At 46.9% G+C, this 19,272-nt stretch overlaps 14 non-coding genes and 41 pseudogenes across 14 annotated transcripts; all 55 read right to left on the bottom strand.

The window, feature by feature from the left end:
• Nucleotides 1–115: 115 nt before the first annotated feature.
• On the bottom strand, nucleotides 116–234 carry LOC136738035 (uncharacterized; annotated as a pseudogene).
• A 224-nt stretch (nucleotides 235–458) lies between these two features.
• On the bottom strand, nucleotides 459–577 carry LOC136737901 (5S ribosomal RNA). Its single transcript, XR_010812520.1, has one exon. It is a non-coding gene; the product is annotated as a 5S ribosomal RNA (ribosomal RNA).
• A 209-nt stretch (nucleotides 578–786) lies between these two features.
• Nucleotides 787–905, bottom strand: LOC136738003 (uncharacterized; annotated as a pseudogene).
• Nucleotides 906–1,123: 218 nt separating this feature from the next.
• Nucleotides 1,124–1,242, bottom strand: LOC136737944 (uncharacterized; annotated as a pseudogene).
• Nucleotides 1,243–1,459: 217 nt separating this feature from the next.
• LOC136738150 (uncharacterized) lies at nucleotides 1,460–1,578 on the bottom strand (annotated as a pseudogene).
• Nucleotides 1,579–1,787: 209 nt separating this feature from the next.
• On the bottom strand, nucleotides 1,788–1,906 carry LOC136738065 (uncharacterized; annotated as a pseudogene).
• A 210-nt stretch (nucleotides 1,907–2,116) lies between these two features.
• LOC136738137 (uncharacterized) lies at nucleotides 2,117–2,235 on the bottom strand (annotated as a pseudogene).
• A 218-nt stretch (nucleotides 2,236–2,453) lies between these two features.
• Nucleotides 2,454–2,572, bottom strand: LOC136737988 (uncharacterized; annotated as a pseudogene).
• A 210-nt stretch (nucleotides 2,573–2,782) lies between these two features.
• On the bottom strand, nucleotides 2,783–2,900 carry LOC136738030 (uncharacterized; annotated as a pseudogene).
• Nucleotides 2,901–3,112: 212 nt separating this feature from the next.
• LOC136737958 (uncharacterized) lies at nucleotides 3,113–3,231 on the bottom strand (annotated as a pseudogene).
• A 221-nt stretch (nucleotides 3,232–3,452) lies between these two features.
• LOC136738046 (uncharacterized) lies at nucleotides 3,453–3,571 on the bottom strand (annotated as a pseudogene).
• Nucleotides 3,572–3,795: 224 nt separating this feature from the next.
• Nucleotides 3,796–3,914, bottom strand: LOC136738032 (uncharacterized; annotated as a pseudogene).
• A 215-nt stretch (nucleotides 3,915–4,129) lies between these two features.
• LOC136738092 (uncharacterized) lies at nucleotides 4,130–4,248 on the bottom strand (annotated as a pseudogene).
• A 208-nt stretch (nucleotides 4,249–4,456) lies between these two features.
• LOC136738126 (uncharacterized) lies at nucleotides 4,457–4,575 on the bottom strand (annotated as a pseudogene).
• A 209-nt stretch (nucleotides 4,576–4,784) lies between these two features.
• Nucleotides 4,785–4,903, bottom strand: LOC136737891 (5S ribosomal RNA). The gene has a single exon (XR_010812511.1). It is a non-coding gene; the product is annotated as a 5S ribosomal RNA (ribosomal RNA).
• A 209-nt stretch (nucleotides 4,904–5,112) lies between these two features.
• Nucleotides 5,113–5,231, bottom strand: LOC136738020 (5S ribosomal RNA). The gene has a single exon (XR_010812547.1). It is a non-coding gene; the product is annotated as a 5S ribosomal RNA (ribosomal RNA).
• A 225-nt stretch (nucleotides 5,232–5,456) lies between these two features.
• LOC136737930 (5S ribosomal RNA) lies at nucleotides 5,457–5,575 on the bottom strand. Its single transcript, XR_010812538.1, has one exon. It is a non-coding gene; the product is annotated as a 5S ribosomal RNA (ribosomal RNA).
• A 209-nt stretch (nucleotides 5,576–5,784) lies between these two features.
• On the bottom strand, nucleotides 5,785–5,903 carry LOC136738009 (5S ribosomal RNA). The gene has a single exon (XR_010812546.1). It is a non-coding gene; the product is annotated as a 5S ribosomal RNA (ribosomal RNA).
• Nucleotides 5,904–6,127: 224 nt separating this feature from the next.
• Nucleotides 6,128–6,246, bottom strand: LOC136737948 (uncharacterized; annotated as a pseudogene).
• A 555-nt stretch (nucleotides 6,247–6,801) lies between these two features.
• Nucleotides 6,802–6,920, bottom strand: LOC136738062 (uncharacterized; annotated as a pseudogene).
• A 201-nt stretch (nucleotides 6,921–7,121) lies between these two features.
• On the bottom strand, nucleotides 7,122–7,240 carry LOC136738100 (uncharacterized; annotated as a pseudogene).
• A 216-nt stretch (nucleotides 7,241–7,456) lies between these two features.
• On the bottom strand, nucleotides 7,457–7,575 carry LOC136737987 (uncharacterized; annotated as a pseudogene).
• A 209-nt stretch (nucleotides 7,576–7,784) lies between these two features.
• Nucleotides 7,785–7,903, bottom strand: LOC136737998 (5S ribosomal RNA). The gene has a single exon (XR_010812545.1). It is a non-coding gene; the product is annotated as a 5S ribosomal RNA (ribosomal RNA).
• Nucleotides 7,904–8,114: 211 nt separating this feature from the next.
• On the bottom strand, nucleotides 8,115–8,233 carry LOC136737923 (uncharacterized; annotated as a pseudogene).
• A 227-nt stretch (nucleotides 8,234–8,460) lies between these two features.
• Nucleotides 8,461–8,579, bottom strand: LOC136738175 (uncharacterized; annotated as a pseudogene).
• Nucleotides 8,580–8,787: 208 nt separating this feature from the next.
• Nucleotides 8,788–8,906, bottom strand: LOC136737947 (uncharacterized; annotated as a pseudogene).
• Nucleotides 8,907–9,116: 210 nt separating this feature from the next.
• On the bottom strand, nucleotides 9,117–9,235 carry LOC136738116 (uncharacterized; annotated as a pseudogene).
• A 211-nt stretch (nucleotides 9,236–9,446) lies between these two features.
• Nucleotides 9,447–9,565, bottom strand: LOC136738029 (uncharacterized; annotated as a pseudogene).
• A 209-nt stretch (nucleotides 9,566–9,774) lies between these two features.
• Nucleotides 9,775–9,893, bottom strand: LOC136737968 (uncharacterized; annotated as a pseudogene).
• A 220-nt stretch (nucleotides 9,894–10,113) lies between these two features.
• Nucleotides 10,114–10,232, bottom strand: LOC136737880 (5S ribosomal RNA). Its single transcript, XR_010812500.1, has one exon. It is a non-coding gene; the product is annotated as a 5S ribosomal RNA (ribosomal RNA).
• Nucleotides 10,233–10,440: 208 nt separating this feature from the next.
• LOC136737966 (uncharacterized) lies at nucleotides 10,441–10,559 on the bottom strand (annotated as a pseudogene).
• Nucleotides 10,560–10,778: 219 nt separating this feature from the next.
• On the bottom strand, nucleotides 10,779–10,897 carry LOC136738198 (uncharacterized; annotated as a pseudogene).
• A 216-nt stretch (nucleotides 10,898–11,113) lies between these two features.
• Nucleotides 11,114–11,232, bottom strand: LOC136738054 (uncharacterized; annotated as a pseudogene).
• A 216-nt stretch (nucleotides 11,233–11,448) lies between these two features.
• Nucleotides 11,449–11,567, bottom strand: LOC136738111 (uncharacterized; annotated as a pseudogene).
• A 210-nt stretch (nucleotides 11,568–11,777) lies between these two features.
• LOC136738085 (uncharacterized) lies at nucleotides 11,778–11,896 on the bottom strand (annotated as a pseudogene).
• A 216-nt stretch (nucleotides 11,897–12,112) lies between these two features.
• On the bottom strand, nucleotides 12,113–12,231 carry LOC136737895 (5S ribosomal RNA). Its single transcript, XR_010812515.1, has one exon. It is a non-coding gene; the product is annotated as a 5S ribosomal RNA (ribosomal RNA).
• Nucleotides 12,232–12,439: 208 nt separating this feature from the next.
• Nucleotides 12,440–12,558, bottom strand: LOC136738095 (uncharacterized; annotated as a pseudogene).
• A 210-nt stretch (nucleotides 12,559–12,768) lies between these two features.
• Nucleotides 12,769–12,887, bottom strand: LOC136738067 (uncharacterized; annotated as a pseudogene).
• A 216-nt stretch (nucleotides 12,888–13,103) lies between these two features.
• LOC136738034 (uncharacterized) lies at nucleotides 13,104–13,222 on the bottom strand (annotated as a pseudogene).
• Nucleotides 13,223–13,438: 216 nt separating this feature from the next.
• Nucleotides 13,439–13,557, bottom strand: LOC136738077 (uncharacterized; annotated as a pseudogene).
• A 209-nt stretch (nucleotides 13,558–13,766) lies between these two features.
• On the bottom strand, nucleotides 13,767–13,885 carry LOC136737913 (5S ribosomal RNA). The gene has a single exon (XR_010812532.1). It is a non-coding gene; the product is annotated as a 5S ribosomal RNA (ribosomal RNA).
• Nucleotides 13,886–14,104: 219 nt separating this feature from the next.
• LOC136738269 (uncharacterized) lies at nucleotides 14,105–14,223 on the bottom strand (annotated as a pseudogene).
• A 216-nt stretch (nucleotides 14,224–14,439) lies between these two features.
• Nucleotides 14,440–14,557, bottom strand: LOC136737979 (uncharacterized; annotated as a pseudogene).
• A 211-nt stretch (nucleotides 14,558–14,768) lies between these two features.
• On the bottom strand, nucleotides 14,769–14,887 carry LOC136737890 (5S ribosomal RNA). Its single transcript, XR_010812510.1, has one exon. It is a non-coding gene; the product is annotated as a 5S ribosomal RNA (ribosomal RNA).
• Nucleotides 14,888–15,107: 220 nt separating this feature from the next.
• On the bottom strand, nucleotides 15,108–15,226 carry LOC136737960 (uncharacterized; annotated as a pseudogene).
• A 219-nt stretch (nucleotides 15,227–15,445) lies between these two features.
• LOC136738073 (uncharacterized) lies at nucleotides 15,446–15,564 on the bottom strand (annotated as a pseudogene).
• A 558-nt stretch (nucleotides 15,565–16,122) lies between these two features.
• Nucleotides 16,123–16,240, bottom strand: LOC136738147 (5S ribosomal RNA). The gene has a single exon (XR_010812560.1). It is a non-coding gene; the product is annotated as a 5S ribosomal RNA (ribosomal RNA).
• Nucleotides 16,241–16,784: 544 nt separating this feature from the next.
• On the bottom strand, nucleotides 16,785–16,902 carry LOC136738024 (uncharacterized; annotated as a pseudogene).
• A 211-nt stretch (nucleotides 16,903–17,113) lies between these two features.
• Nucleotides 17,114–17,232, bottom strand: LOC136737889 (5S ribosomal RNA). Its single transcript, XR_010812509.1, has one exon. It is a non-coding gene; the product is annotated as a 5S ribosomal RNA (ribosomal RNA).
• Nucleotides 17,233–17,452: 220 nt separating this feature from the next.
• On the bottom strand, nucleotides 17,453–17,571 carry LOC136737959 (uncharacterized; annotated as a pseudogene).
• Nucleotides 17,572–17,791: 220 nt separating this feature from the next.
• Nucleotides 17,792–17,910, bottom strand: LOC136738289 (5S ribosomal RNA). The gene has a single exon (XR_010812591.1). It is a non-coding gene; the product is annotated as a 5S ribosomal RNA (ribosomal RNA).
• Nucleotides 17,911–18,130: 220 nt separating this feature from the next.
• LOC136737896 (5S ribosomal RNA) lies at nucleotides 18,131–18,249 on the bottom strand. The gene has a single exon (XR_010812516.1). It is a non-coding gene; the product is annotated as a 5S ribosomal RNA (ribosomal RNA).
• Nucleotides 18,250–18,461: 212 nt separating this feature from the next.
• Nucleotides 18,462–18,580, bottom strand: LOC136738151 (uncharacterized; annotated as a pseudogene).
• A 227-nt stretch (nucleotides 18,581–18,807) lies between these two features.
• Nucleotides 18,808–18,926, bottom strand: LOC136738072 (uncharacterized; annotated as a pseudogene).
• Nucleotides 18,927–19,136: 210 nt separating this feature from the next.
• LOC136738002 (uncharacterized) lies at nucleotides 19,137–19,255 on the bottom strand (annotated as a pseudogene).
• Between the last annotated feature and the right edge of the window lie 17 nt (nucleotides 19,256–19,272).

Raw genomic sequence — 19,272 nt, 5'->3', positions numbered from 1 at the left:
AGTCACTGCTAGCCAGACTGTCCCTAAGACAAAGTGTACAATACTTCAATTATATCTCCTCCAGACAGATAAAGAGTATTAAGAGCTACGATGAAGTTACCCAGGAGACGTAAAAAGCTTGCAGCACCTGGTATTTCTAGGAGGTCAGCCATCCAAGTACTGACCAGGCCCTGCCCCGTTTAGCTTGCGAGATCTTACGAGATCGGGCGCATTCAGGACGGTGTGGCCACAAGCCGAGAGGCCTGGCTGCATGATGTCTCTTAAAGGTTGGCGGGTATTGACGGAACTTCCAGCAAAAAAAAAAAAAAAAAAAAAAAAAAGAAAAATGGATGGAAAAATATCAGTGCAGCAAAGGGTGTTGACAGTAGCTGGGTACGTGTACAATACTTCAATTATGTCTCCTCCAGACAGAGAGAGAGTATTAAGAGCTACGATGAAGTTACCCAGGAGACGTAAAAAGCTTGCAGCACCTGGTATTTCTAGGAGGTCAGCCATCCAAGTACTGACCAGGCCCTACCCCGTTTAGCTTCCGAGATCTTACGAGATCGGGCGCATTCAGGACGGTGTGGCCACAAGCCGAGAGGCCTGGCTGCATGATGTCTCTTAAAGGTTGGCGGATATTGACGAACTTCCAGCAAAAAAAAAAAAGAAAAATGGAGGGAAAAATATCAGTGCAGCAAAGGCTGTTGAAAGTAGCCGGGTACGTGTACAATTCTTCAATAATATCTCCTCCAGACTGAAAGAGAGTATTAAGAGCTACGATGAAGTTACCCAGGAGACGTAAAAAGCTTGCAGCACCTGGTATTTCCAGGAGGTCACCCAACCAAGTACTGACCAGACCCTGCCCCGTTTAGCTTCCGAGATATGATGAGATCAGGCGCGTTCAGGACGGTGTGGCCGCAAGCCAAGAGGACTGGCTGCATGATGTCTCTTAAAGGCTGGCAAGTATTGACGGAACTTCCAGCAAAAAAAAAAAAAAAAAAATAGAAAAAGGGAGGGAAAAATATCAGTGCAGCAAAGGGTGTTGAAAGTAGCCGGGTACGTGTACAATTCTTCAATTATATCTCCTCCAGACAGAAAGAGAGAATTAAGAGCTACGATAAAGTTACCCAGGAGACGTAAAAGCTTGCTGCACCAGGTATTTCCAGGAGGTCTCCCATCCTAGTACTGACCAGGTCCTGCCCCGTTTAGCTTCCGAGATCTTACGAGATCGGGCGCGTTCAGGACGGTGTGGCCACAAGCCGAGAGGCCTGGCTGCATGATGTCTCTTAAAGGTTGGCGGGTATTGACGGAACTTCCAGCACAAAAAAAAAAAAAAAAAAGAAAAATGGATGGAAAAATATCAGTGCAAGAAAGGATGTTGACAGTAGCTGGGTACGTGTACAATACTTCAATTATGTCTCCTCCAGACAGATAGAGAGTATTAAGAGCTACGATAAAGTTACCCAGGAGACGTAAAAGCTTGCAGCACGAGGTATTTCCAGGAGGTCTCACATTCATGTACTGACCAGGTCCTGCCCCGTTTAGCTTCCGAGATCTGACGAGATCGGGCGCGTTCAGGATGGTGTGGCCGCATGCCGAGATGCCTGGCTGCATGATGTCTCTTAAAGGCTGGCGGGTATTGACGGAACTGCCAGCAAAAAAAAAAAAGAATAATGGAGGGAAATATACCAGTGCAGCAAAGGGTGTTGAAAGTAGCCGGGTACGTGTACAATTCTTCAATTATATCTCCTCCAGACAGAAAGAGAGTACTAAGAGCTACGATGAAGTTACCCAGGAGACAAAAAAGCTTGCAGCACCAGGTATTTCCAGGAGGTCACCCATCCAAGTACTGACCAGGCCGTGCCCCTTTTACCTTCCGAGATCTGACGAGATCAGGCGCGTTCAGGACGGTGTGACCGCAAGCCAAGAGGCCTGGCTGCATGATGTCTCTTAAAGGCTGGCGGGTATTGACGGAACTGCCAGCGAAAAAAAAAAAGAAAAATAGAGGGAAAAATACCAGTGCAGCAAAGGGTGTTGAAAGTAGCCGGGTACGTGTACAATTCTTCAATTATATCTTCTCCAGACAGAAAGAGAGTATTAAGAGCTACGATGAAGTTCCCCAGGAGACGTAAAAAGCTGGCAGCACCTGGTATTTCCAGGAGGTCTCACATTTAAGTACTGACCAGGTCCTGCCCCGTTTAGCTTCCAAGATCTGACAAGATCGGGCGCGTTCAGGACGGTGTGGCCGCAAGCCGAGATGTCTGGCTGCATGATGTCTCTTAAAGGCTGGCGGGTATTGACGGAATTTCCAGCAAAAAAAAAAAAAAAAAAAAAAAAAATGGATGGAAAAATATCAGTGCAGGAAAGGGTGTTGAAAGTAGCCGGGTACGTGTACAATTCTTCAATTATATCTCCTGGAAACAGAAAGAGAGTATTAAGAGCTACGATGAAGTTACCCAGGAGACGTAAAAAGCTTGCAGCACCTGGTATTTCTAGGAGTTCTCCCATTCAAGTACAGACCAGGCCCTGCCCCGTTTAGCTTCCGAGATCTGACGAGATCGGGCGCGTTCAGGATGGTGTGGCCGCAAGCCGAGATGCCTGGCTGCATGATGACTCTTAAAGGCTGGCGGGTATTGACGGAACTGCCAGCAAAAAAAAAAAAGAAAAGTAGAGGGAAAATAACCAGTGCAGCAAAGGGTGTTGAAAGTAGCCGGGTACGTGTACAATTCTTCAATAATATCTCCTACAGACTGAAAGAGAGTATTAAGAGCTATGATGAAGTTACACAGGAGACGTAAAAAGCTTGCAGCACCTGGTATTTCCAGGAGGTCACCCATCCAAGTACTGACCAGGCCCTGCACCGTTAGCTTCGGAGATCTGATGAGATCGGGCGCGTTCAGGACGGTGTGGCCGCAAGCCAAGAGGCCTGGCTGCATGATGTCTCTTAAAGGCTGGCGGGTATTGACGGAACTTCCAGCAAAAAAAAAAAAATGGAAAATGGAGGGAAAAATATCAGTGCAGCAATGGCTGTTGAAAGTAGCCGGGTACGTGTACAATACTTCAATTATATCTCCTCCAGACAGATAGAGAGTATTAAGAGCTACGATGAAGTTTCCCAGGAGACGTAAAAAGCTTGCAGCACCAGGTATTTCCAGGAGGTCTCCCATCCAAGTACTGACGAGGCCCTGCCCCGTTTAGCTTCCGAGATCTGACGAGATCGGGCGTGTTCAGGACGGTGTGGCCGCAAGACAAGAGGCCGGGCTGCATGATGTCTCTTAAAGGCTGGCGGGTATTGACGGAACTTCCAGCAAAAAATAAAAAATAAATAAATAGAAAAATGGAGGGAAAAATATCAGTGCAGCAAAGGGTGTTGACAGTAGCCGGGTACATGTACAATTCTTCAATTATATCTCCTCCAGACTGAATGAGAGTATTAAGAGCTATGCTGAAGTTACCCAGGAGATGTAAAAAGCTTTCAGCACCTGATACTTCTAGGAGGTCTCCCATCCAAGTACTGACCAGGCCCTGCCCCGTTTAGCTTCCAAGATCTGACGAGATCGGGCGCATTCAGGATGGTGTGGCCGCAAGCCAAGAGGCCTGGCTGCATGATGTCTCTTAAAGGTTGGCGGGTATTGACGGAACTTCCAGCAAAAAAAAAAAAAAAAAAAGAAAAAAGAAAAATGGATGGAAAAATATCAGTGCAGCAAAGGGTGTTGACAGTAGCTGGATACGTGTACAATACTTCAATTATATCTCCTGGAGACAGAAAGAGAGTATTAAGAGCTACGATGAAGTTACCCAGGAGACGTAAAAAGCTTGCAGCACCTGGTATTTCTAGGAGGTCTCCCATCCAAGTACTGACCAGGCCCTGCCCCGTTGAGCTTCCGAGATCTGACGAGATTGGGCGCATTCAGGACGGTGTGGCCACAAGCCTAAAGGCCTGGCTGCATGATGTCTCTTAAAGGTTGGCGGGTATTGACGGAACTTCCAGCAAAAAAAAAAAAAAAAAAGAAAAATGGATGGAAAAATATCAGTGCAGCAAAGGGTGTTGACAGTAGCTGGGTACGTGTACAATACTTCAATTATATCTCCTCCAGACAGATAGAGAGTATTAAGAGCTACGATAAAGTTACCCAGGAGACGTAAAAGCTTGCAGCACCAGGTATTTCCAGGAGGTCTCGCATTCATGTACTGACCAGGTCCTGCCCTGTTTAGCTTCCAAGATCTGACGAGATCGGGCGAGTTCAGGATGGTGTGGCCGCAAGCCGAGATTCCTGGCTGCATGATGTCTCTTAAAGGTTGGCGGGTATTGACGGAACTTCCAGCAAAAAAAAAAAAAAAAATGGATGGAAAAATATCAGTGCAGCAAAGGGTGTTGACAGTAGCTGGGTACGTGTACAATACTTCAATTATATCTCCTCCAGACAGAGAGAGAGTATTAAGAGCTACGATAAAGTTACCCAGGAGACGTAAAAGCTTGCAGCACTAGGTATTTCCAGGAGGTCTCACTTTCATGTACTGACCAGGTCCTGCCCCGTTTAGCTTCCGAGATCTGACGAGATCGGGCGCGTTCAGGATGGTGTGGCCGCAAGCCGAGATGCCTGGCTGCATGATGTCTCTTAAAGGCTGGCGGGTATTGACGGAACTGCCAGCAAAAAAAAAAAGAAAAATAGAGGGAAATATACCAGTGCAGCAAAGGGTGTTGAAAGTAGCCGGGTACATGTACAATTCTTCAATTATATCTCCTGGAGACAGAAAGAGAGTATTAAGAGCTTCGATGAAGTTACCCAGGAGACGTAAAAAGCTTGCAGCACCTGGTATTTCTAGGAGGTCTCCCATCCAAGTACTGACCAGGCCCTGCCCCGTTTAGCTTCGGAGATCTGACGAGATCGGGCGCGTTCAGGATGGTGTGGCCGCAAGCCAAGATGCCTGGCTGCATCATGTCTCTTAAAGGCTGGCGGGTATTGACGGAACTGCCAGCAAAAAAAAAAAGAAAAATAGAGGGAAATATACCAGTGCAGCAAAGGGTGTTGAAAGTAGCCGGGTACGTGTACAATTCTTCAATTATATCTCCTGGAGACAGAAAGAGAGTATTAAGAGCTACGATGAAGTTACCCAGGAGACGTAAAAAGCTTGCAGCACCTGGTATTTCTAGGAGGTCTCCCATCCAAGTACTGACCAGGCCCTGCCCCGTTTAGCTTCCGAGATCTGACGAGATCGGGCGCATTCAGGACGGTGTGGCCACAAGCCGAAAGGCCTGGCTGCATGATGTCTCTTAAAGGTTGGCGGGTATTGACGGAACTTCCAGCAAAAAAAAAAAAGAAAAAAAGAAAAAAGAAAAATGGATGGAAAAATATCAGTGCAGCAAAGGGTGTTGACAGTAGCTGGATACGTGTACAATACTTCAATTATATCTCCTCCAGACAGAGAGAGAGTATTAAGAGCTACGATGAAGTTACCCAGGAGACGTAAAAAGCTTGCAGCACCTGGTATTTCTAGGAGGTCTCCCATCCAAGTACTGACCAGGCCCTGCCCCGTTTAGCTTCCGAGATCTGACGAGATCGGGCGCGTTCAGGACGGTGTGGCCGCAAGCCGAGATGCCTGGCTGCATGATGTCTCTTAAAGGCTGGCGGGTATTGACGGAACTGCCAGCAAAAAAAAAAAGAAAAATAGAGGGAAATATACCAGTGCAGCAAAGGGTGTTGAAAGTAGCCGGGTACGTGTACAATTCTTCAATTATATCTCCTGGAGACAGAAAGAGAGTATTAAGAGCTACGATGAAGTTACCCAGGAGACGTAAAAAGCTTGCAGCACCTGGTATTTCTAGGAGGTCTCCCATCCAAGTACTGACCAGGCCCTGCCCCGTTTAGCTTCCGAGATCTGACGAGATCGGGCGCATTCAGGACGGTGTGGCCACAAGCCGAAAGGCCTGGCTGCATGATGTCTCTTAAAGGTTGGCGGGTATTGACGGAACTTCCAGCAAAAAAAAAAAAAAAAAAAAGAAAAAAGAAAAATGGATGGAAAAATATCAGTGCAGCAAAGGGTGTTGACAGTAGCTGGATACGTGTACAATACTTCAATTATATCTCCTCCAGACAGAGAGAGAGTATTAAGAGCTACGATAAAGTTACCCAGGAGACGTAAAAGCTTGCAGCACCAGGTATTTCCAGGAGGTCTCACATTCAAGTACTGACCAGGTCCTGCCCCGTTTAGCTTCCGAGATCTGACGAGATCGGGCGCGTTCAGGATGGTGTGGCCGCAAGCCGAGACGCCTGGCTGCATGATGTCTCTTAAAGGCTGGCGGGTATTGACGGAACTGCCAGCAAATAAATAAAAGAAAAATAGAGGGAAAAATACCAGTGCAGCAAAGGCTGTTGAATGTAGCCGGGTACGTGTACAATTCCTCAATTATATATTCTCCAGACAGAAAGAGAGTATTAAGAGCTACGATGAAGTTCCCCAGGAGACGTAAAAAGCTGGCAGCACCTGGTATTTCCAGAAGATCTCCCATCCAAGTACTGACCAGGTCCTGCCCCGTTTAGTTTCCGAGATCTTCCGAGATCGGGCGCGTTCAGGACTGTGTGCTCGCAAGCCAAGAGGCCTGTCTGCATGATGTCTCTTAATGGCTGGCGGGTATTGACGGAACTTCCAGCAAAAAAAAAAAAAAAAATAAAATGAAAAAGAAAAATGGAGGGAAAAATATCAGTGCAGCAAAGGGTGTTGAAAGTAGACGGGTACGTGTACAATACTTCAATTATATCTCCTCCAGACAGATAGAGAGTATAAAGAGCAACGATAAAGTTACCCAGGAGACGTAAAAGCTTGCAGCACTAGGTATTTCCAGGAGGTCTCACAATCAAGTACTGACCAGGTCCTGCCCCGTTTAGCTTCCGAGATCTGACGAGATCGGGCGCGTTCAGGATGGTGTGGCCGCAAGCCGAGATGCCTGGCTGCATGATGTCTCTTAAAGGCTGGCGGGTATTGACGGAACTGCCAGCAAAGAAAAATAGAGGGAAAAATACCAGTGCAGCAAAGGGTGTTGAAAGTAGCCGGGTACGTGTACAATTCTTCAATTATATATTCTCCAGACAGAAAGAGAGTATTAAGAGCAACGATGAAGTTCCCCAGGAGATGTAAAAAGCTGGCAGCACCTGGTATTTCCAGACGATCTCCCATCCAAGTACTGATCAGGTCCTGCCCCGTTTAGCTTCCGAGATCTGACGAGATCAGGCGCGTTCAGGACAATGTGGCCGCAAGCCAAGAGGCCTGGCTGCATGATGTCTGTTAAAGGCTGGCGGGTATTGACGGAACTTCCAGAAATAATAATAAAGAAAAAGAAAAATGGAGGGAAAAATATCAGTGCAGCAATGGGTGTTGAAAGTAACCGGGTACGTGTACAATACTTCAATTATATCTCCTCCAGACAGAAAGAGAGTATTAAGAGCTACGATAAACTTACCCAGCAGACGTAAAAAGCTTGCAGCACCTGGTATTTCCAGGAGGTCTCCCATCCAAGTACTGACCAGGCCCTGCCCCATTCAGTTTCCGAGATCTGACGAGATCGGGCGCGTTCAGGATGGTGTGGCCGCAAGCCGAGATCCTGGCTGCATGATGTCTCTTAAAGGCTGGCGGGTATTGACGGAACTGCCAGCAAAAAAAAAAAAGAGAAATGGAGGGAGAAATACAAGTGCAGCAAAGGGTGTTGAAAGTAGCCGGGTACGTGTACAATACTTGAATTATATCTCCTCCAGACAGAAAGAGAGTATTAAGAGCTACGATGAAGTTACCCAGGTGACGTAAAAAGCTTGCAGCACCTGGTATTTCTAGGAGGTCTCCCATCCAAGTACTGACCAGGCCCTGCCCCGTTTAGCTTCCGAGATCTGACGAGATCGGGCGCATTCAGGACGGTGTGGCCACAAGCCGAGAGGCCTGGCTGCATGATGTCTCTTAAAGGTTGGCGGGTATTGACGGAACTTCCAGCAAAAAAAAAAAAAGAAAAATGGATGGAAAAATATCAGTGCAGCAAAGGGTGTTGACAGTAGCTGGGTACGTGTACAATACTTCAATTATATGTCTTCCAGACAGATAGAGAGTATTAAGAGCTACGATGAAGTTTCACAGGAGACGTTAAAAGCTTGCAGCACCAGGTATTTCCTGGAGGTCTCCCATCCAAGTACTGATCAGGCCCTGCCCCGTTTAGCTTCCGAGATCTGACGAGATCGGGCGCGTTCAGGACAATGTGGCCGCAAGCCAAGAGGCCTGGCTGCATGATGTCTCTTATAGGCTGGCGGGTATTGACGGAACTTCCAGCAAAAAAAAAAAAAAAAAAAAAAAGAAAAAGAAAAATGGAGGGAAAAATATCAGTGCAGTAATGGGTTTTGAAAGTAGCCGGGTACGTGTACAACTCTTCAATTATATCTCCTCCAGACAGAAAGAGAGAATTAAGAGCTACGATGAAGTTACCCAGGAGACGTTAAAAGTTTGCAGCACCTCGTATTTCCAGAAGGTCACCCATAAAAGTACTGACCAGGCCCTGCCCCGTTTAAATTCTGAGATCTGACGAGACCGGGCGCGTTCAGGACGGTGTGGCCGCAAGCCGAGATGCCTGGCTGCATGATGTCTCTTAAAGGCTGGCGGGTATTGACGGAACTGCCAGCAATAAAAAAAAGAGAAATGGAGGGAGAAATACCAGTGCAGCAAAGGGTGTTGAAAGTAGCCGGGTACGTGTACAATACTTGAATTATATCTCCTCCAGACAGAAAGAGAGTATTAAGAGCTACGATGAAGTTACCCAGGAGACGTAAAAGCTTGCAGCACCAGGTATTTCCAGGAGGTCTCACATTCAAGTACTGACCAGGTCCTGCCCCGTTTAGCTTCCGAGATCTGACGAGATCGGGCGCGTTCAGGATGGTGTGGCCGCAAGCCGAGACGCCTGGCTGCATGATGTCTCTTAAAGGCTGGCGGGTATTGACGGAACTGCCAGCAAAAAAAAAAAAGAAAAATAGAGGGAAAAATACCAGTGCAGCAAAGGCTGATGAAAGTAGCCGGGTACGTGTACAATTCTTCAATTATATCTCCTCCAGATTGAAAGAGAGAATTAAGAGCTACGATGAAGTTACCCAGGAGACGTAAAAAGTTTGCAGCACCTCGTATTTCCAGAAGGTCACCCATAAAAGTACTGACCAGGCCCTGCCCCGTTTAAATTCCGATATCTGACGAGATCGGGCGCGTTCAGGACGGTGTGGCCGCAAGCCGAGAGGCCTGGCTGCATGATGTCTCTTAATGGCTGGCGGGTATTGACGGAACTTCCAGCAAAAAAAAAAAAAAGAAAAATGGATGGAAAAATATCAGTGCAGCAAAGGCTGTTGAAAGTAGCCGTGTACGTGTACAATACTTCAATTATATCTCCTCCAGACAGAAAGAGAGTACTAAGAGCTACGATGAAGTTACCCAGGAGACAAAAAAGCTTGCAGCACCAGGTATTTCCAGGAGGTCACCCATCCAAGTACTGACCAGGCCGTGCCCCTTTTACCTTCCGAGATCTGACGAGATCGGGGGCGTTCAGGACGGTGTGGCTGCAAGCCAAGAGGCCGGGCTGCATGATGTCTCTTAATGGTTGGCGGGTTTTGACGGAACATCCAGCAAAAAAAAAAAGAGAAATGGAGGGAGAAATACCAGTGCAGCAAAGGGTGTTGAAAGTAGCCAGGTACGTGTACAATTCTTCAATTATATCTCCTGCAGACAGAAAGAGAGTATTAAGAGCTACGATGAAGTTACCCAGGAGACGTAAAAAGCTTGCAGCACCTGATATTTCTAGGAGGTCAGCCATCCAAGTACTGACCAGGCCCTGCCCCGTTTAGCTTCCGAGATCTTACGAGATCGGGCGCATTCAGGACGGTGTGGCCACAAGCCGAGAGGCCTGGCTGCATGATGTCTCTTAAAGGTTGGCGGGTATTGATGGAACTTCCAGCAAAAAAAAAAAAAAAAAAAAAAAGAAAAATGGATGGAAAAATATCAGTGCAGCAAAGGCTGTTGAAAGTAGCCGTGTACGTGTACAATACTTCAATTATATCTCCTCCAGACAGAAAGAGAGTACTAAGAGCTACGATGAAGTTACCCAGGAGACAAAAAAGCTTGCAGCACCAGGTATTTCCAGGAGGTCACCCATCCAAGTACTGACCAGGCCCTGCCCCTTTTACCTTCCGAGATCTGACGAGATCGGGGGCGTTCAGGACGGTGTGGCCGCAAGCCAAGAGGCCTGGCTGCATGATGTCTCTTAAAGGTTGGCGGATATTGACGAACTTCCAGCAAAAAAAAAAAAGAAAAATGGAGGGAAAAATATCAGTGCAGCAAAGGCTGTTGAAAGTAGCCGTGTACGTGTACAATACTTCAATTATATCTCCTCCAGACAGAAAGAGAGTACTAAGAGCTACGATGAAGTTACCCAGGAGACAAAAAAGCTTGCAGCACCAGGTATTTCCAGGAGGTCACCCATCCAAGCACTGACCAGGCCCTGCCCCTTTTACCTTCCGAGATCTGACGAGATCGGGCGCGTTCAGGATGGTGTGGCCGCAAGCCGAGACGCCTGGCTGCATGATGTCTCTTAAAGGCTGGCGGGTATTGACGGAACTTCCAGCAAAAAAAAAACAAAAATAAAAGGAAAATGGAGGGAAAAATATCAGTGCAGGAAAGGGTGTTGAAAGTAGCCGGGTACGTGTACAATACTTCAATTATATCTCCTCCAGACAGATAGAGAGTATTAAGAGCTACGATGAAGTTTCACAGGAGACGTAAAAAGCTTGCAGCACCAGGTATTTCCAGGAGGTCTCCCATCTAAGTACTGACCAGGCCCTGCCCCGTTTAGCTTCAGAGATCTGACGATATCGTGCGCGTTCAGGACAGTGTGGCCGAAAGCCGAGAGGCCCGGCTGCATGATGTCTGTTTAGGCTGGTGGGTATTGACGGAACTTCCAGCAAAAAAAAAAAAAAAAAAAGAAAAATGGAGGGAAAAATATCAGTGCAGCAAAGGCTGTTGAAAGTAGCCGGGTACGTGTACAATTCTTCAATAATATCTCCTCCAGACTGAAAGAGAGTATTAAGAGCTACGATGAAGTTACCCAGGAGACGTAAAAAGCTTGCAGCACCTGGTATTTCCAGGAGGTCACCCAACCAAGTACTGACCAGACCCTGCCCCGTTTTGCTTCCGAGATATGATGAGATCAGGCGCGTTCAGGACGGTGTGGCCGCAAGCCAAGAGACCTGGCTGCAGGACGTCTCTTAAAGGCTGGCAAGTAATGACGGAATTTCCAGCAAAAAAAAAAAAAAAAAAAGAAAAATGGATGGAAAAATATCAGTGCAGCAAAGGATGTTGACAGTAGCTGGGTACGTGTACAATACTTCAATTATATCTCCTCCAGACAGATAGAGAGTATTAAGAGCTACGATAAAGTTACCCAGGAGACGTAAAAGCTTGCAGCACCAGGTATTTCCAGGAGGTCTCACATTCATGTACTGACCAGGTCCTGCCCCGTTTAGCTTCCAAGATCTGACGAGATCGGGCGAGTTCAGGATGGTGTGGCCGCAAGCCGAGATGCCTGGCTGCATGATGTCTCTTAAAGGCTGGCGGGTATTGACGGAACTGCCATCAAAAAAAAAAAAGAAAAATAGAGGGAAATATACCAGTGCAGCACAGGGTGTTGAAAGTAGCCGGGTACGTGTACAATTCTTCAATTATATCTCCTGGAGAAAGAAAGAGAGTATTAAGAGCTACGATGAAGTTACCCAGGAGACGTAAAAAGCTTGCAGCACCTGGTATTTCCAGGAGGTCACACATCCAAGTACTGACCAGGCCCTGCCCCGTTTAGCTTCCGAAATCTGATATGATCGGGCGCGTTCAGGACAGTGTGACTACAAGCCAAGAGGCCTGGCTGCATGATGTCTCTTAAAGGCTGGCGGATATTGACGGAACTTCCAGCAAAAAAATAAAATAAAAAGAAAAATGGAGGGAAAAATATCAGTGCAGCAAAGGGTGTTGAAAGTAGCCTAGTACGTGTACAATTCTTCAATTATATCTCCTGGAGACAGAAAGAGAGTATTAAGAGCTACGATGAAGTTACCCAGGAGACGTAAAAGGCTTGCAGCACCTGGTATTTCAAGGAGGTCTCCCATCCAAGTACTGACCAGGCCCTGCCCCGTTTAGCTTCCGAGATCTGACGAGATCGGGCGCATTCAGGACGGTGTGGCCGCAAGCCAAGAGGCCTGGCTGCATGATGTCTCTTAAAGGTTGGCGGGTATTGACGGAACTTCCAGCAAAAAAAAAAAAAAAAATGGATGGAAAAATATCAGTGCAGCAAAGGGTGTTGACAGTAGCTGGGTACGTGTACAATACTTCAATTATAACTCCTCCAGACAGATAGAGAGTATTAAGAGCTACGATAAAGTTACCCAGGAGACGTAAAAGCTTGCAGCACGAGGTATTTCCAGGAGGTCTCACATTCATGTACTGACCAGGTCCTGCCCCGTTTAGCTTCCGAGATCTGACGAGATCGGGCGCGTTCAGGATGGTGTGGCCGCAAGCCGAGATGCCTGGCTGCATGATGTCTCTTAAAGGCTGGCGGGTGTTGACGGAACTGCCAGCAAAAAAAAAAAAGAAAAATAGAGGGAAATATACCAGTGCAGCAAAGGGTGTTGAAAGTAGCCGGGTACGTGTACAATTCTTCAATTATATCTCCTGGAGACAGAAAGAGAGAATTAAGAGCTACGATGAAGTTACCCAGGAGACGTAAAAAGCTTGCAGCACCTGGTATTTCCAGGAGGTCTCCCATTCAAGTACTGAGCAGGCCCTGCCCCGTTTAGCTTCCGAAATCTGATATGATCGGGCGCGTTCAGGACGGTGTGACTACAAGCCAAGAGGCCTGGCTGCATGATGTCTCTTAAAGGCTGGCGGATATTGACGGAACTTCCAGCAAAAAAATAAAATTAAAAGAAAAATGGAGGGAAAAATATCAGTGCAGCAAAGGGTGTTGAAAGTAGCCTAGTACGTGTACAATTCTTCAATTTTATCTCCTCCAGACAGAAAGAGAGTATTAAGAGCTACGATGAAGTTACCCAGGAGACGTAAAAGGCTTGCAGCACCTGGTATTTCTCGGAGGTCTCCCATCCAAGTACTGACCAGGCCCTGCCCCGTTTAGCTTCCGAGATCTGACGAGATCTGGCGCATTCAGGACGCTGTGGCCGCAAGCCGAGAGGCCTGGCTGCATGATGTCTCTTAAAGGTTGGCGGGTATTGACGGAACTTCCAGCAAAAAAAAAAAAAAAAAAAGAAAAATGGATGGAAAAATATCAGTGCAGCAAAGGGTGTTGACAGTAGCTGGATACGTGTACAATACTTCAATTATATCTCCTCCAGACAGAGAGAGAGTATTAAGAGCTACGATAAAGTTACCCAGGAGACGTAAAAGCTTGCAGCACTAGGTATTTCCAGGAGGTCTCTCATTCATGTACTGACCAGGTCCTGCCCCGTTTAGCTTCCGAGATCTGACGAGATCGGGCGCATTCAGGATGGTGTGGCCGCAAGCCGAGATGCCTGGCTGCATGATGTCTCTTAAAGGCTGGCGGGTATTGACGGAACTGCCAGCAAAAAAAAAAAGAAAAATAGAGGGAAATATACCAGTGCAGCAAAGGGTGTTGAAAGTAGCCGGGTACGTGTACAATTCTTCAATTATATCTCCTGGAGACAGAAAGAGAGTCTTAAGAGCTACGATGAAGTTACCCAGGAGACGTAAAAAGCTTGCAGCACCTGGTATTTCTAGGAGGTTTCCCATCCAAGTACTGAACAGGCCCTGCCCCGTTTAGCTTCCGAGATCTGACGAGATCGGGCGCATTCAGGACGGTGTGGCCACAAGCCGAAAGGCCTGGCTGCATGATGTCTCTTAAAGGTTGGCGGGTATTGACGGAACTTCCAGCAAAAAAAAATAAAAAAAAAATAGAAAAATGGAGGGAAATATATCAGTGCAGGAAAGGGTGTTGAAAGTAGCCGGGTACATGTACAATTCTTCAATTATATCTCCTGCAGACTGAAAGAGAGTATTAAGAGCTACGATAAAGTTACCCAGGAGACGTAAAAGCTTGCAGCACCTGTTATTTCCAGGAGGTCTCACATTCAAGTACTGACCAGGTCCTGCCCCGTTTAGCTTCCGAGATCTGACGATATCATGCGCATTCAGGACGGTGTGGCCGAAAGCCGAGAGGCCCGGCTGCATGATGTCTCTTTAAGGCAGGCGGGTATTGACGGAACTTCCAGCAAAAAAAAAAAGAAAAAAGAAAAATGGAGGGAAAAATATCAGTGCAGCAAAGGGTTTTGAAAGTAGCCGGGTACGTGTACAATTCTTCAATAATATCTCCTACAGACTGAAAGAGAGTATTAAGCGCTATGATGAAGTTACCCAGGAGATGTAAAAAGCTTCCAGCACCTGGTATTTCCAGGAGGTCACCCATCCAAGTACTGACCAGGCCCTGCCCCGTTAGCTTCCGAGATCTGATGAGATCGGGCGCGTTCAGGACGGTGTGGCCGCAAGCCAAGAGGCCTGGCTGCATGATGTCTCTTAAAGGCTGGCGGGTATTGACGGAACTTCCAGCAAAAAAAAAAAATGGAAAATGGAGGGAAAAATATCAGTGCAGCAAAGGCTGTTGAAAGTAGCCGGGTACGTGTACAATACTTCAATTATATCTCCTCCAGACAGATAGAGAGTATTAAGAGCTACGATGAAGTTTCCCAGGAGACGTAAAAAGCTTGCAGCACCAGGTATTTCCAGGAGGTCTCCCATCCAAGTACTGACGAGGCCCTGCCCCGTTTAGCTTCCGAGATCTGACGAGATCGGGCGTGTTCAGGACGGTGTGGCCGCAAGCCAAGAGGCCTGGCTGCATGATGTCTCTTAAAGGCTGGCGGGTATTGACGGAACTTCCAGCAAAAAATAAAAAAGAAATAAATAGAAAAATGGAGGGAAAAATATCAGAGCAGGACAGGGTGTTGAAAGTAGCCGGGTACATGTACAATTCTTCAATTATATCTCCTCCAGACAGATAGAGAGTATTAAGAGCTACGATAAAGTTACCCAGGAGACGTAAAAGCTTGCAGCACCAGGTATTTCCAGGAGGTCTCACATTCAAGTACTGACCAGGTCCTGCCCCGTTTAGCTTCCGAGATCTGACGAGATCGGGCGCGTTCAGGACGGTGTGGCCGCAAGCCGAGATGTCTGGCTGCATGATGTCTCTTAAAGGCTGGCGGGTATTGACGGAATTTCCAGCAAAAAAAAAAAAAAAAAAAATAGAAAAATGGAGGGAAAAATATCAGTGCAGGAAAGGGTGTTGAAAGTAGCCGGGTACGTGTACAATTCTTCAATTATATCTCCTGGAGACAGAAAGAGAGTATTAAGAGCTACGATAAAGTTACCCAGGAGACGTGAAAGCTTGCAGCACCAGGTATTTCCAGGAGGTCTCACATTCATGTACCGACCAGGTCCTGCCCCGTTTAGCTTCCGAGATCTGACGAGATCGGGCGCGTTCAGGATGGTGTGGCCGCAAGCCGAGATGCCTGGCTGCATGATGTCTCTTAAAGGCTGGCGGGTATTGACGGAACTGCCAGCCAAAAAAAAAAAGAAAAATAGAGGGAAATATACCAGTGCAGCAAAGGGTGTTGAAAGTAGCCGGGTACGTGTACAATTCTTCAATTATATATTCTCCAGACAGAAAGAGATTATTAAGAGCTACGATGAAGTTCCCCAGGAGACGTAAAAAGCTGGCAGCACCTGGTATTTCCAGAAGATCTCCCATCCAAGTACTGACCAGGTCCTGCCCCATTTAGTTTTTGAGATCTTCCGAGATCGGGCGCGTTCAGGACTGTGTGTCCGCAAACCGAGAGGCCTGGTAGCATGATGTCTCTTAAAGGCTGGCGGGTATTGACGGAACGTCCAGCAAAAAAATAAAAAAAAATAAAAAAAAAAATAGAAAAATGGAGGGAAATATATCAGTGCAGGAAAGGGTTTTGAAAGTAGCCGGGTACGTGTACAATTCTTCAATTATATCTCCTGCAGACTGAAAGAGAGTATTAAGAGCTATGATGAAGTTACCCAGGAGACGTAAAAAGCTTGCAGCACCTGGTATTTCCAGGAGGTCACCCATCCAAGTACTGACCAGGCCCTGCCCCGTTAGCTTCCGAGATCTGATGAGATCGGGCGCGTTCAGGACGGTGTGGCCGCAAGCCAAGAGGCCTGGCTGCATGATGTCTCTTAAAGGCTGGCGGGTATTGACGGAACTTCCAGCAAAAAAAAAAAATGGAAAATGGAGGAAAAATATCAGTGCAGCAAAGGCTGTTGAAAGTAGCCGGGTACGTGTACAATTCTTCAATTATATCTCCTGCAGACTGAAAGAGAGTATTAAGAGCTACGATAAAGTTACCCAGGAGACGTAAAAGCTTGCAGCACCTGTTATTTCCAGGAGGTCTCACATTCAAGTACAGACCAGGTCCTGCCCCGTTTAGCTTCCGAGATCTGACGATATCATGCGCGTTCAGGACGGTGTGGCCGAAAGCCGAGAGGCCCGGCTGCATGATGTCTCTTTAAGGCTGGCGGGTATTGACGGAACTTCCAGCAAAAAAAAAAAGAAAAAAGAAAAATGGAGGGAAAAATATCAGTGCAGCAACGGGTTTTGAAAGTAGCCGGGTACGTGTACAATTCTTCAATAATATCTCCTACAGACTGAAAGAGAGTATTAAGAGCTATGATGAAGTTACCCAGGAGACGTAAAAAGCTTGCAGCACCTGGTATTTCCAGGTGGTCACCCATCCAAGTACTGACCAAGCCCTGCCCCGTTAGCTTCCGAAATCTGATGAGATCGGGCGCGTTTAGGACGGTGTGGCCGCAAGCCAAGAGGCCTGGCTGCATGATGTCTCTTAAAGGCTGGCGGGTATTGACGGAACTTCCAGCAAAAAAAAAAAAAGGAAAATGGAGGGAAAAATATCAGTGCAGCAAAGGCTGTTGAAAGTAGCCGGGTACGTGTACAATACTTCAATTATATCTCCTCCAGACAGATAGAGAGTATTAAGAGCTACGATGAAGTTTCCCAGGAGACGTAAAAAGCTTGCAGCACCAGGTATTTCCAGGAGGTCTCCCATCCAAGTACTGACGAGGCCCTGCCCCGTTTAGCTTCCGAGATCTGACGAGATCGGGCGTGTTCAGGACGGTGTGGCCGCAAGCCAAGAGGCCGGGCTGCATGATGTCTCTTAAAGGCTGGCGGGTATTGACGGAACTTCCAGCAAAAAATAAAAAATAAATAAATAGAAAAATGGAGGGAAAAATATCAGTGCAGGACAGGGTGTTGAAAGTAGCCGGGTACATGTACAATTCTTCAATTATATCTCCTCCAGACAGATAGAGAGTATTAAGAGCTACGATAAAGTTACCCAGGAGACGTAAAAGCTTGCAGCACCAGGTATTTCCAGGAGGTCTCACATTCAAGTACTGACCAGGTCCTGCCCCGTTTAGCTTCCGAGATCTGACGAGATCGGGCGCGTTCAGGACGGTGTGGCCGCAAGCCGAGATGTCTGGCTGCATGATGTCTCTTAAAGGCTGGCGGGTATTGACGGAATTTCCAGCAAAAAAAAAAAAAAAAAAAATAGAAAAATGGAGGGAAAAATATCAGTGCAGGAAAGGGTGTTGAAAGTAGCCGGGTACGTGTACAATTCTTCAATTATATCTCCTGGAGACAGAAAGAGAGTATTAAGAGCTACGATGAAGTTACCCAGGAGACGTAAAAGGCTTGCAGCACCTGGTATTTCTAGGAGGTCTCCCATCCAAGTACTGACCAGGCCCTGCGCCGTTTAGCTTCCGAGATCTGACGAGATCGGGCGCATTCAGGACGGTGTGGCCGCAAGCCGAGAGGCCTGGCTGCATGATGTCTCTTAAAGGTTGGCGGGTATTGACGGAACTTCCAGCAAAAAAAAAAAAAAAAAAAATAGAAAAATGGAGGGAAAAATATCAGTGCAGGAAAGGGTGTTGAAAGTAGCCGGGTACGTGTACAATTCTTCAATTATATCTCCTGGAGACAGATAGAGAGTATTAAGAGCTACGATGAAGTTACCCAGGAGACGTAAAAGGCTTGCAGCACCTGGTATTTCTAGGAGGTCTCCCATCCAAGTACTGACCAGGCCCTGCGCCGTTTAGCTTCCGAGATCTGACGAGATCGGGCGCAATCAGGACGGTGTGGCCGCAAGCCGAGAGGCCTGGCTGCATGATGTCTCTTAAAGGTTGGCGGGTATTGACGGAACTTCCAGCAAAAAAAAAAAAAAAGAAAAATGGATGGAAAAATATCAGTGCAGCAAAGGGTGTTGACAGTAGCTGGGTACGTGTACAATACTTCAATTATATCTCCTCCAGACAGATAGAGAGTATTAAGAGCTACGATAAAGTTACCCAGGAGACGTGAAAGCTTGCAGCACCAGGTATTTCCAGGAGGTCTCACATTCATGTACTGACCAGGTCCTGCCCCGTTTAGCTTCCAAGACCTGACGAGATCGGGCGAGTTCAGGATGGTGTGGCCGCAAGCCGAAAGTCCTGGCTGCATGATGTCTCTTAAAGGCTGGCGGGTATTGACGGAACGTCCAGCAAAAAAAAAAAAAAAAAAAAAAAAAAAAAGAAAAATGGATGGAAAAATATCAGTGCAGCAAAGGGTGTTGACAGTAGCTGGGTACGTGTACAATACTTCAATTATATCTCCTCCGGACAGATAGAGAGTATTAAGAGCTACGATGAAGTTCCCCAGGAGACGTAAAAAGCTGGCAGCACCTGGTATTTCCAGGAGGTCTCACATTTAAGTACTGACCAGGTCCTGCCCCGTTTAGCTTCCGAGATCTGACAGGATCGGGCGCGTTCAGGACGGTGTGGCCGCAAGCCGAGATGTCTGGCTGCATGATGTCTCTTAAAGACTGGCGGGTATTGATGGAACTGCCAGCAAAAAAAAAAAAGAAAAATAGAGGGAAATATACCAGTGCAGCAAAGGGTGTTGAAAGTAGCCGGGTACGTGTACAATTCTTCAATTATATCTCCTGGAGACAGAAAGAGAGTATTAAGAGCTACGATGAAGTTACCCAGGAGACGTAAAAAGCTTGCAGCACCTGGTATTTCTAGGAGGTCTCCCATCCAAGTACTGACCAGGCCCTGCACCGTTTAGCTTCCGAGATCTGACGAGATCGGGCGCATTCAGGACGGTGTGTCCACAAGCAGAAAGCCCTGGCTGCA

Source organism: Amia ocellicauda, unplaced genomic scaffold (assembly GCF_036373705.1).
Source record: "Amia ocellicauda isolate fAmiCal2 unplaced genomic scaffold, fAmiCal2.hap1 HAP1_SCAFFOLD_55, whole genome shotgun sequence".
In the NCBI taxonomy this organism is placed as follows: Eukaryota; Metazoa; Chordata; class Actinopteri; order Amiiformes; family Amiidae; genus Amia; species Amia ocellicauda.
The sequence above is the reverse complement of the archived record's forward strand: the minus strand, read 5'-3'. Positions and strand labels throughout refer to the sequence as shown.